We start from the raw sequence: 12112 nt of genomic DNA, 5'->3' as shown, positions 1-12112 counted from the left end.
GGCCTGCTGAGTCAGACACTCGGGGAGGCGGGGAGTCTGTGTTTTGACAAGGCCTCTAGGTGGTTGCGATGCCGGTGCGGGTTCCAGATCCACTGGCCTCGGGGATGCTCAGGCAGCTGGGACAGTGCAACTGAAAGCGGGAACTGCTTTCACAACAGCAAAGACACGAGCGTCGGCAGTGTTGGCAACGCCACCGAGGCCGGACGGTGGAAGCTGGCGCTGTCATCAGGATGGAAGGCTCCCTGTCACCAGGGACAAAGCATTTGGTCAGATTGTCGTCTGCCCTCTGTGGGGGCTTGCAGACAGGCTGTGAACTGACCACAGGGAGCCCTGGGGAAGAGGTCGGAACTGGAAGGACATGAGGCAGGCCGGCTGCTCCTGACTGTGCTCGGCAAGGTGCTGCAGGAAAGAGAAGCCCTGGAAGTGACTGGCCAGGAATCAAAGGAAACTGAGCCACAGATGCCAGGACTTTCAGGGCTGGAAGGGACGACCATTTCTCAACATCGACAGTTAAAGATGACGTTGAGAGATGCTTTGAGGGACAGATGCCAATCAAAGCTCAGCCATCGCTGGTGTGAGCAGCACATCCATTGCTTAAACCTTGGCACAGATCACAGCGGTGCCTAATAAATGCTTAGCAAATGGACACTCAAGATGTGGCTCTCCCATCAAAGCTGGACAGGTCTGACGGCAGCTGCTGTGAAATCAGGAGGGAGAGAGAGAGGCAGGCTGGAGGGTGAGAGCCGTGGGCCTGAGCTGCTGGCACAGGGAGCTGGCTGAAATCCAGCGGGCGGAAGGCTGCTGACCTTTCTGAGAGAGGCGTCCTGCAGAGCGAGCTGCCAGCCGGGCCTGAAGGAGTCGGTGACCCTCAGGCCCTGGAACCGCTCCAGGAGCAGTACCCCATGGGTGTGGGCAGGGAGGCTGGGAAGAGGAGAGGCCGGCCTCCACCTCCTTGGAGGCAGGTGCTGTGAACTCAGCCTCAAAGGTGAGCAGACCGAGCCCCAGGAAAAGGGCGGAGGAGAGTAGCCATTGAGACCAGGGGCTCCTGAGTGAGACCCACCCGGGAGAGTCCCACGTCTTCTTAGTGGGGAGCAGGGGGAGGGGCAGTGTCAGCGCTGGGGCTCTTCCCCTGGGAGAAGGCCTCCTGTAGGAAGCATACTCCCCTGTCTGCCTTCCTTGCCCCGACCTCCCATTCTCGAAGGTTCTGCTACCAAGCAGTCATTCATTCACTCAGCCTTTGATGACAATTTGTTGACTGCCTTCTCTGTGCCAGGCACTGCCACCCAATAAAGGGGTGACAAGGACCTCAAATAGAATGATTTAGAAGTGCTGGCACGCAATCGTGGTAACATGGAAACCTGGAACCAGGAAAAAGCAGAGCCTGACCACGTGTGTCAAGATAGGTACACCGCTGCACCCAGCCCTGAGGACCACACGTGAGGCACACAGGCGTGGAAGTGGTGGCTGTTTGTCTGGGTTTCATCCAAGAAGTGGGCCGGGGAGGAGAGAAGGACTGGCTCGCTTCACCACGGCCCCTCTCCCCACGCGCCCCTGCAGCCCATCCTGACCTGACTGCAGCCTAGGAAGGGACGTTGCTCCACCAACAGAATTCCTCTGGAGAAACACGCTTGGGGAACACAACCTGGGACCCTCACTGTGGCCAGGTGTCCAGTAGATCCTGAGGCCCAGAAGACCCCACACTTTGGCCCAGTTCTGGGGCCATTCCCATCACTCACTGAGCCCAAAGAAGCTGATGGGCTGGTGGGAGCTGGGGCTCATCCCTCTCCTTCCGGCTCACCTGCCACGCTTGTGGCTTGCAGGCTGCCACGTGCTAGCTGGGGAGATTGGCAGGGCTGCCTTGCTGAACCCAAGTTGGGCGTGACCACCCACCGGCCTCTCTGGACGTTGTGGTCTGTTTTTGTGCCCCAGCCAGGAAAATATCACTTTCCAGTAACCTCCCAGGAGTAAACACTTCAACAATAGCCACATGCACAAAACATCCTACTTTATTGTTTTTTTTCCCGAATAGACAAATGGATAGCACGTAGATCTGAGAGAAGCGCAATTCCCAGGCACATGTCGGGAACTGACATGTTCGACAGTGCAAGAATCTTGCTACCCTTTGGGACTTTCTCCAATTCACTTTAAAACTAGAAACCACTAGACTGAGAGGCATTAATGGTTAGGACTATTGAAAAGACTCTAATTACGGGAGTGCTCGTTCACAAACTGGCCCCCACACGTGGAGGGCAGGGAGAGACCGAGGAGAGAGGCAGAGCCCTCCAGGTGGGTCGTGGCCGGTGTGAGAAGCAAGGGAAGGCGTTTCCGCGGCTTGTCTCAGGCGCCGCGAGACGAGTAGATCTCTGCACTCACCCACAAGAATGTTAAAGTTTAGGGGCCGGCCCCGCGGCCGAGTGGTGGAGTTCGCGTGCTCCACTTCGGTGGCCCAGGGTTTCACCCGTTCACATCCTGGGCGCAGACATGGCACCGCTCGTCAGGCCATGCTGAGGAGGCGTCCCCCATGCCACAACTAGAAGCACTCACAGCTAGAATACACAACTATGTACCGGGGGGCTTTGGGGAGAAGAAAAAGAAAGATTGGCAACAGATGTTAGCACAGGTGCCAATCTTTGAAAAAAAAAGGAAAAGAATCTTAAAGTTTATATGGACTCTTTGCCGGGTCCCGTCACGTCACCCATCCAGATGGTCTCAACAGCACCTTACACTCTCGAGGCTGCGTCCTTGAGACTGCTCCTACTGTGGGAACGGGGGGCAGAGCGTCCATTCCAAGGACGGGGAAGAGGGTGAGGAACCCCCAATTGCCCGAGTCCAGCTCACAGGTCAACTGGTGGTCACCTCCTCTCAATGACCTCCTCCCACAGCCCATCCCTCGTGACCGGCTCCCACAATCTCGTGTGCCCCCTTCTCCAGTGCAGCCTGGGTCGTGATCAGCAAGGGGTCCACCAGCATGGAGGTGTCTGTTTGGCAGGTGTCTGGCTGCGGTGGAGGCAGACGCCACAGCAACAGTACACTCACATGCAAGAGAAAACACAGATTAAGATAAGGATTCCCAGTAGGAGCAGCAATTTTCCCCACCAAGAGCCCCATGATCCAAACCACTCATTTACTAAGTCCCCTAGGCTGGGGGTCGAGTCCCTCAGGGCATTCACTTGTGTCCTCATGGGATTTAATAAAGATGATACATTAGCCGACTCATCAGCTGTGAACACACAACTCTGTTTGGATAATGGCACAGGTGCCTCCTTGCAAGGCGCTGATAATGTCCAGGCCAGCCTGTCCGGGGGACAGCTTTTCTCATTAGAGATTTCAATGTTCAGTGAAGACAGGCTTTGTTGGCTATTGTTTAAGGCTTGTTGGGTGAACTTAGTAAGGGCTTCTGTGTGTGTTATAACGTCCTCCAGGCCAACGGAGGGAACAAAGATGGCGGCCAAATTATGGTACCACTGGAAAGCAGAACATGCCCACCTGGCCTTGAGGAGAGGTAGGCTGGCAGCGTTAGGAACTTGATCTAGTTGTGCATACCACACATGTTGGCTGGGGGAGGCAGCACTATCAGGCGTGTGGAGAGGGACCGGTGGCAGGGTATGCTGGACCAGGACCCCACCTTCTCCCCTCTCAAAGATGCATGTTCCGTCCCAGGTATAGTGCATTTCCACAGGTCCAGCTTGCAGCAGGACAGCTGGATCCCAGTGGGGATGGAGTAGTTCCCTCTCACTAAGGGGTGCAAGTTAACTCACCCATCCCGGTGGGACATCTCATTGCAAATTCCAGTAAATGACGCCCCACCCCGGTGTGAGGGGCTTGGTGTTCTCAGCAGCATAGGACGTTGATCCATGGTGAGAGTCTGGGCAATGGCTGTCTCCCAGGATTTCCATGGCTTCACAGTGTTGGGTGCCTCGGCAGGGATGTCCAGTTTGGCACACGGGACAACAGGCCCTGCTGGTTGATCACTCAAATGTGTTGAAGCCTGGCACGGCACTCTAGTCCCTCTGGCCAACGTGGTTTTACCTGTTAGTGATTTAATCTGCTGCTTTAATCTTCCCCTTTTCCTTTCTACCAACCCCGCTGCTTGCGAGTTATCGGGGAGATGGAACCTCCATCAGCGTCATGTTCTTCAGCCCGGCCTTGTACATCACGACCTTTGAAATGTGACCCCTGAACACTGTCTATTTGATGAGGGTATCCATACACGGTACTCAGCTTCTCTGATCTCATAATGGTGGCAGCCTGGTTTGCACTAAGACAGGAAAAAGCTTGGGTTAGACCAGTTGCAGTGTCCATACAAACCAAGGCATATTTAGAACCCTCACTCAGAGGGAGGGGATTAGTGTAATCAACTTGTCAATCTGTCGCTTGTTGGGAACTCGGGTGGATGACCCCAGACTCCTTTGGCAGTTGCCTTGGGTGTTGTTGAGAATACACAGGACATGCTGTGACTGCATTAACAGAGGCTAAGGCTCGTACCCGTGCTGGAACATCAGCATCCTGATTGCCAGGGAGTGTCAGCGCCCTATGAGCCTGAACGTGGAAGACAGTGAGGACCGTCTCAGGTGCTTGCAGGTGAAGCCAAGTGTCTTCCCACCTATCCTGACCCCACAAGGGCTTATTCATGATCATCCACCCCTCGGCTTCCCGTTGTCCAAGCAGTAGGGTTAACTCCCTTAGAACAACCCAACTGTCAGTGCAAAGGGTTGACGGCCAGGGCTCATGGTGTATCACCAGCCAGACCGCTCTGAGTTCAGCCCACTGGCTGCTGTGGTTCATTCCTGTTTCCAGGCTTCTAGGCATCAGCGGGAAATCGCCCCACTCCCTCTCTACAGGCCGCAGGAACCGCGACTGGAATGGGGCGGGAGCACTTGGAGGATCTCCCTACTCTACAGGGCCTAGTAGCACCCCCATTTCTAGAGACAGTGGGCTGGGGGACAGGGTGCTCCTCTGCTGTAAACAGTCTTGCCACTTAGTCAAAGAGGGAGTCTGAGCCATGGCAGAGGGGTGTCAATGGAACATATTCTCAAGGTACCCCTCGACCGGAAGGGAATTTCTGATCGTGACACACGGTTCCTTCATGAGAGGCTGTACCTAGAGGAGTGCTGTGTGCACTGCCAGGAGCTGCTGCTCCATGGGGTGTATCAGGTTTTGACCCCCTTCCAGAACAGGGACCAAAATCCTAGGAGCACTGTCTCCTTCTGTCTCTGCCACAGTACCCAACCCACACCTTCCAGAGCCACAGAAACATTTCACCCAAATGGTGACCCAGCCTAGGAGATGCCCAGAGCTTTCATCTGCTTCATTTGTATTTTTGCCTTCTCGAAGACAGCTTGCCGCTCTGATCCCCAGCCCCACACGTGCCCTTTCTTTACCAGGCAGTGTAAGGGGCAGAGGCACTGTGCCCGGTGGGGAATAAAAGTCCTTCAAAACCCCCAAAATCCTTAAAAGGTTTGCACCCTTTTCGCGTTCTGAGGGCCTGGATAGGGTTAAATCTTATCAGTCACAGCTTCTAGAACAGCATGCATCTTCCCTGACCCAATGACTCCCAAAAGCTTTATGGCAGGACCTGGGCCTTGAAACTTCTGTGCGCTGACCACCCATCCTCTCCCTTGCAGATGTTCCAGCAACGTCTGCAGAGCGTCCCGCAGCAGAGGCAAGTCTCCACGCGTTACCTCTGTCTCCTCAACGAAATGGGCCCATCCTACCGTCGTGGGAAGGAGAACAGGGACAGATCCTGGGCTACCGATCCGTGACACGCTGTGGGGCTGTGCACGTGGCCTTGGGGAAGCACTTGAAAGGTCTGTGATTGGCCCTCCCACGTGAAGGCAAATTGGCCTTAGTTGTCAGAAACCTGTACTTGTCCAAGCTTTTCCACGAATCTCCTTGAAGATGAAGCACTTTCACAGGAACACTTTTGCAAAAGCATTGGAATAAAACAATAATTGTCTTTAAGTGACAAAAGACTTCAAAATGGCCATGGTTAAAGATCTGATGAGAGTTCATTATTATGCAATTGACAAAGAAATTTAGATATTTCTGTGACGTACATTTGAGAATTATGACTGATAACATTATACCAGGACATACCAGATTTTTAGGAGATTCATACAAATACACCCTAAAGAAAGTTTAGCGTCACTTCTTATTTCACAGTGCTTCCCGGGAAATTTAACATGTCAAATAAGCCTAATTAGTTTATCATCTCTGTTATATGAAGAGAGAATATATCTTTTGAGATGTTCCAGAGGCCCTCTGGAAAATCTTAAAGTTAGTTCAAAGTCAACAAGAGTTCATTTAGAGTTTGACTTTTAAGAAGTTTGTCAAACATATCAGAAGATTTAAAACACAATTAGATAAGGTCGTAGGTCACTGTGAAACAAGACTTAGTTATCCATTTAACCAAAGTGACGATTAAAGTCTTCCTAGGCAAACACAGAAAGTTGGACAGTTGTAAAAACCCCTAGCTCTTTTCATAGAGAAGACTCCGTTTTCTTAAGTAATCAAAGAGCTGATAAAGACAACATGACGCACAGAAAATTATTTTGATAAAAACAGAATCTTTGGGGCCGGCCCCATGGCCACTTCAGTGGCCCAGGGTTTCACCGGTTCGGATCCTGGGTGTGGACATGGCACTGCTCATCAGGCCATGCGAGGCGGTGTCCCACAGAGCACAACCAGAGGCACTCACAACCAGAATATACAGCTATCTACTGCAGGGCTTTGGGGAGAAGGAGAAAAAAAAAAGAGTGGCAACAGATGTTAGTGCAGGTGCCAACCTTTGAATAAAAAAACAAAACAGAATCTTTGTTTTCTAGGTAGATTACTTAAAAGGTAAAGAAAAACCTTTCACGATCTTATCGAGAATAGACTAATAGTCCAAGAAAACGTCGTCCTTTTATCAGATGAAAGAAGATGAAGTTTCAGTTTTACGTAAGTACATTATTGATATTAAAGCTTATTTTTCTCTATGCCAATTAAATAGAGCTCTTTCACAAAATAATTTTGGCAATACCCTCTGGAGGTAGAAAAACGTCATATATACATAATACATACCCATAGACATGACAAACACATAGATAGACACAGTCAGAGACCCCACGCCTTTCATTCCAAAACTCTAGCCATGAATCGGGTACAACAATACAAAACTCAGTATTTTATAAAACAGTTGAACCCAAATGTGTCTCTGGCAGATGGAACAAGTTAAGTTTACCCACCCTCATGGCTAAAGCTTTTTCCTGGTATTTATGGAGAAGACTTTGGAGATTTGTATTTGCCCTAGTGAAGGCTGTGGACTAGATTTTGGGCAATGGAGCTTCTATAGAGTCTGTATTGTGAAAAACCTCTTCTCCCTTTTTTTCCTTTGGTCTCTGTGGGCAGAGTTTTGGTTATCTCCTGGGGTGTTTAATTTCAAAGACATAATATTTACAACTTCAAGGGATAGAGAAAGAATGCAAGTATTCTTCTGGGAGTTTGGGGGCATATTTCTAGGGTAATTGCTAATTAAAATTTCACTTTGTACTCGGGGTCAGATGGCATAGGGCACTCCTCCTGTCTCACGTCAATCAGCACATCTTCCACTTTGCCCTCCTCACGTTCCCAAGGATTCCACCTCTTAGCGTCCTTATCAGCCTTTGTCACAAGCACTTGGACCTTAATCTGTGGCAGCTCATGCCTCCTAGCTTTGCAAAACAGCACGCTGATGTCTGTAACGTATTATTCTGCTCTCCCGCCTTGTCTGCCAGCCCTGAAGCTGGCAGAGTAGTGGACACCGCACATCCTGCTCCGACTCAGCTCTTCTTCCCACTTTCTAACTTGAGCTTCAGCCTCCAGCTGGGCGTTGGTGGCCAGCTGAACTGCCCAGAGTGGAGGCCAGACGCCTGTGCAGCCATGTGTTTCCCTTCTTCGTTACAATGCGGTTTCTCAAAAAAGCACATTAAAGCAGCCAGCATTTTGGGGGGCATCCCCATACTCACGTTGTGGTCCACAAGCATCTAACATACAGGCCGTCCTCCCCCACACACACACAGGTCAATGGCCGACTTGGGATCTTCCCCATGGATGCTTCTTTCTCAAGGCCCACTTCTTCAGTCTCCTGGCCGGCTCACCAACTCTTGGTTCCTAATCTGACTTCTGTACACAGAGGGCAGGGAGAGACGGAAGAAAGAGGCAGACCACTCCAGACTTATAGGTGGCAGGTCAAGGGAACTTATTTACAAGGCTTGTCTTAGGAGGCCATAAGATGAGTACATCTCCACACTCGCCCGCCAGAATCTTAAAGACTTATCTAGAACCTTACCTGGATTCAGTCATGTCTACTGTCCAGATGGCCTCAACACCGTACTCTCAAGGCCACATCCTTGAGACTGCTCCCACTGTGGGAACAGTAGGCAGAGTGTCCATTCCAAGGACTGGGGTGAGGAGAATCTGATTTCCTGGGTCCAGCTCACAGATCAGCCGGGGTCACGACCTCTCAGTGACCTCCTCCACAAGGATGAAAGTTGATGAGTGGAAAAAGATACACCACACAAACAGTCACCTTGAAAAATGCACTCTGAATATCTTCCGCCCATTGTCCTGTGTGTTTTGCAACACCCGTTTCTCTTCCCAGGGTCACACGCCAGGCTGCCTTCCCCCTCAGTGTCCCTGGGGGTCAGGCAGGCCTGGGGTAGAGGGCTGGCCAAAGGAAAATGGGTGAAAGGGTGGGAGGCACAGGCCCTCCAGGCCCGCCGCTGCCCTTGCAGCAGCCTCTGTGCTCTGTTCCACTCAGGCTGCCTGGAATGAAGATGACCGAAAGGAGAGGAGCCGTGTGTGGAGGGTGGCAGCCACATGCTGGAGCAGGTGTGGGTCTGGAGTCCCTGCTGAGAGGAGAGGTGCCGGCCCGGAGCACCCACGTTGGACTCTGATGACTATGATGCGTGAAGTCGCAGAGATCTCAAGCTTTGTTTCCATCTGATTAACCGTGAACCCTGCACTCTGTTTATATACTCTCTGTAGCGCACATTCCTTTCTCAAATTATACCATATCGTATCACATTCTTACTAAATCTTTGTGTCACTTGCTTATTTTCTCTCTTCCCTCCATGAAACAGGTTCCGAGAATGCAGGGACCTGTCTGCTGTGTTTCCCACTGTGTCACAGGGCCCAGCCCAGTGGTGGCACATCGTAGATGATTATTAAACATCCCTCTTCTCTCTTGCTTGTGAGGCCAATAAACCAGAAGCCAAGTCCCCTGTGTACTGGCCCAGAGGATGGTTCTAGAGGGCCGAGAGTCAGAGAAGTCTGAGATTCTGGAGCAGAGATACAGGGCAAGGGCAAAGCAGCCAATGACAGGACTTTAATTTATGATCCCTGTCCGTGAGTCGAACCTTCACTTGCCGCATGAGTGATCTGCCAGCTCCAGTGGGAACCTCCCGAGGGCAGTTGGGAATGTCTGACTCCTGTGCAGGGGTAAACGGATGAGGGTTGTGCGGTGAAAGGAGCACTGGACCAGGAGCCCAAGCACAGTGTCTAAGCTCCTCATGGGGGGGGGGGGGGGGCGGAGACCTGTGTCAGGAGTCAGAGAGCAGGTTCTGGAGAGCTGGGACAGAACAAGGCAGGGATGGAAGGGAGGCAGGAGGTGGACGCACGAGCATCCCCTGCACCTCGAGGGAGCTGAGTTCTAATCCTGCTCATCACTAGCAGGCCGTGTGGCCCCCAGGCAGCCTCCTTCCTTCTCTGGGCCTCAGTTCCCATCCATAACAGACAATGCCCTCAAAGGCACAGCCGTGAATGGTCCCTGAATCTTTCTTTTTCCTCTGCAGTGTTTTATCCCTAAGTGGTATTTCGTTTCTTGTGCATAGAATATTAGTCAATGTGAGACCATATTTTAAACTTATTCAAATTTAATTTGTTCATTTATTAAGATTACAACCTGAGAAGTCCAGTGCTTCCTTGAGCTTTTAAGTTTGGTGCATAAACTTTATTCTATACGTCATAGGGAAATTTAGTGACTCTCTTTAAGGGGCCTATGAATAATCCTGGGTCCATTCACTGACTTAGTTAATTCAACAGCTTTAAACATTTTAATTGCATTTATATATACTCAAATTTGTATTTTAGCATTTCACTTGTCTACTTTAAGACAACTTCTGAGTATAAGGTAAATTTTAGAAAGCTTATATTGTAAACATGTAACTGTGATGAACCTAGGGGTCTCTGAATTGCTCCAAAACTATAAATGTTACTGCACAAAATTGGGATTCTCTTGCCCAACATGCATTTAAAAAGCCAATGATTATGGCTCAGCTTTTGGGAAAATAAATCAGCTTTATTGCTAGATGGGTCTGCAAGGAGACGTGCATGTGCCCTCGGACACGTCTCCCCGATCCAGGGCCGGGGGCTCCATCTGTGGGGTGGAGAGTGGGGGGTCTGAAGGACAGGGACAGGCGATCGGAGGCGAGGAGAGGGGAGGTGACTGACGGTCTGTGCCAGCTCCGTCAGACTCCACGCCTCCTCACAGGATGTGTGTTCACACAGTGGCGGCCTTCCCACAATCCGGGGGTCAAGTTTTCAGACCTTTGACATCAAAAAGGTCACTTATCGGGCATCTGCGCAGGCCCAGCTGATGGGCTGGTGGTCTCAACCGGCCTGAACTAGACAAGGGGTCTCAGTTCCTGAAAACCATCTTAAGGACTCTGTTGATCAGATAGGATCAGCTGAACTGGCCCTAGAGGGCCTGCAGTTACATAAACACAGCAGGATGTCCACATAAAATCACTAACTCCTTCCACTACTCAAGTTCACGTTTTTAACTGGATTATCAGGTTGATACTCTAATAGGCCAAATTCTCGTAAATATTGCCCATGTTCAAAACATGAAACTGATGCAGACTTCTTTGTGCTAAGCTAGTAAGACCGTGAGGTTCAGTCTCTCGACCTGTCCACACTCGGTGGGAAGCTCACAGCCACTGGGGTAGGCCAGTCCCCACTCGCATCGTCCAGACTGCTAAGGACCAGGGCAGCCAGGAGGATGCGGTGGCTCCCAGCCTCAGCTCCGAGGGGTCTCACCGGGCATTTGTCCTGCCCCCAACTTTGAAAGAAGGCCCACGAGAGAGGCCACATCCCCGGGTTCCACACACGCCTCTCCCAGCGAGTTTGCCCCGTGCTGGGTGCAGCCCCTCCCAGGTCGTGAGAAGCTCAGGCTGAGGGCAGCAGAACACGCACCCCAAGATCTGCTGCTCCGGCACGTTGGCTGTTTTGAGCCAGGGCGCTTGGAAAATGGCAGACGCCGGGCAGGCCGCCTCTGATCGCGCTCATCTGCCTAAAGACGGACCCTCCAAATGGGCCTCAGGGGTCCTCCCTTCCCTGGGGGTTTCGTGAACCAGGAGGACCAACTCGTCCCAGAAGAGACTGGAAGTCGACACCGCACCCAGAAACACTGTCACCAACTGTCGTACGTCCCGTCTGTCCTTCCAAGGCCAAGTCCCCTCCCCTATGAGGCTGTGCGCCCCCTTCCCCCATGACGATGGTCTTTAGTCCCAAATTCTGAGCCTCCTCGGGGAGTCACTCATCTCCTTGGCAGCCCCCTTGTGTCCACGAGGTAGACGTGTTAATAAACTTCCCTTTGTTTCTCTCTCGTTAATCCACCTGATGCTGCAGGAGCCTCAGCTCAGAACACGGGTCGAGGGAAGTTGATGTTTCCTCCCCTGCAGGTACAGGCCTTGCAACAGGTGTTTTCTGGGCCCGTGCTCCCGTGGAACCCAGCTTCCCACGTGATGGTGTCTGACGCAGGCTCGTGGTTCTCACACCACACCTGGACGGGGGCCGGAGGCCAGTGGGGTTGGGGCACAGACCTGCCGCCCTGTCTCTAACTGGACTCAAGCCCAGGTGACAGTCTGCTTTGAGATTTGGCTCTTCCAGAAGGTGTGGAAAAGCATTGAGACTGCCCGTCCTGGCGGTTCCCTCCCCCGGGTGGGAGGCAACTGGTCCCGGGGGCAATTTAATGCAGTGTCCTCCTCCACTCCACGCCACCCCCGGCCCGCAGCCACGTTCACACCGTGGTCTCGCTGAAGTACTGGCTGGACTGGCACTTGTCAAGGGGCCAGGCGCCGTCCCCTGCGCC

The sequence above is a fragment of the Equus asinus genome, chromosome 10 (assembly GCF_041296235.1).
Source record: "Equus asinus isolate D_3611 breed Donkey chromosome 10, EquAss-T2T_v2, whole genome shotgun sequence".
Taxonomy (NCBI): domain Eukaryota; kingdom Metazoa; phylum Chordata; class Mammalia; order Perissodactyla; family Equidae; genus Equus; species Equus asinus.
Note: the sequence above shows the minus strand (reverse complement) of the source record.